The following is a 1,509-nucleotide window of genomic DNA, read 5'->3' on the forward strand; positions in this document are numbered from 1 at the left end:
GGGGGATGGAGAGAGAGGTGGGGGGATGGAGAGAGAGGTTGGGGGGATGGAGAGAGAGGTGGGGGGATGGAGAGAGAGGTGGGGGATGGAGAGAGAGGTGGGGGGATGGAGAGAGAGGGGGGATGGAGAGAGAGGTTGGGGGGATGGAGAGAGAGAGACAGAGAGAGACAGAGAGACAGGAAGAGGACACGAGATAGACAGATAGAGACAGACGGCGGGAGGAGGGGTGTGATGATATCAGCTTTATGTCTTCGCTCACAGATAAAGGCACTTGCTTGGCTAGACGCACAGCCGAGAGGTATTAGCTTAAAACATAGCCGCAGGTGTGTATGTTGCATGTCTGCTGAAAAAGGCGACACGAAATTTTCCTTCGGGCTCTGTACGATATAGGGCAAGACTTGCTTATTTCAAATTGAGAAAGGAATACTATATTCATATCCAAGATTTTCAGAGGTCTGTTATACTCTATTGATTTGATATTTTTAGTTTATTTGGAGCTCTGATTCTTGTTTCGTTCTTTTTTGGCAAGACATATTGCTTTTGTTAAAGTCGCGTGATCTTTCTCGTTAGTGTGAGTTTGCTTTCTACTAGTGCCATTGCTTTAGTCATTGTTCTTGCAAGCACTTTCGTTTTTAGTTTCTCGGAGAAAGAAGTGTTCGGTGGAAAGGATATGCCTTGCTACCTTGCCATTGTTCACCCTCGAATACTGTCATGAGAGTAGAATACAAATTCACTGAGTTTACCAATGCCTTAGGTCACTCATGTTTGCGAGAACACATGAAGGTAGAATAGTGATTAATTGTGACAAAATCCTACTGTGTTGATAAGAGTGACGAGCAGACTGTTTTGTATTTTAGATGCACAGAAAGTAGTATGGTTCGGTACTAGTCTACGATCTTGTAAGGAGGTTCATGTTTGTGTAGACTATAGATAGGCTAGTGTTACAAAGTGGGTGGGAGGCAAGGTAATATTGTTTATTTAGCTTTGGGGCTAGATTCTCGAAGTCTGGGAATAGATTTAAACGTATTTTAAGAATTTAGGCTTCAGCCTATTCCAATGTCTTTAGAGTCGTGCAGGTTTAAAAACAATATTTGTGTTCTTAATTATATTATAGTGTAAAGCGTTGGTTGTCAGTCAGTTACTTTTCCTCAAACGCTTTGCCATTTGTAAGCAGGCATTACCAGTGGCCAAACCAAATAGATTTCACGATTTGAAATTAATGAAATGCATCTCGTAAATATTTGAAAGTTAATGGTGGGCGTAATCGAATACTTGTAATCGATTCATCGATTACAGCGTAAAATTTCTCAGTAATCGGTTATAATTTCTAGTTATCGATTACCAAATGATTATTCCCAAACTCGGGGTTGAATCGAGGACCGACTCAATATATTTCAATCTAACACAACTCTCCATGACACTTTTGTTAACTACAGGATGGTGTAAGATATTTCTTCATGACACTTTTGTTTACTCTACAGGGTGGTGTCAGATATCCCTTGTACGAAT

This window comes from Penaeus monodon, chromosome 36 (assembly GCF_015228065.2).
Source record: "Penaeus monodon isolate SGIC_2016 chromosome 36, NSTDA_Pmon_1, whole genome shotgun sequence".
Lineage (NCBI taxonomy): Eukaryota > Metazoa > Arthropoda > Malacostraca > Decapoda > Penaeidae > Penaeus > Penaeus monodon.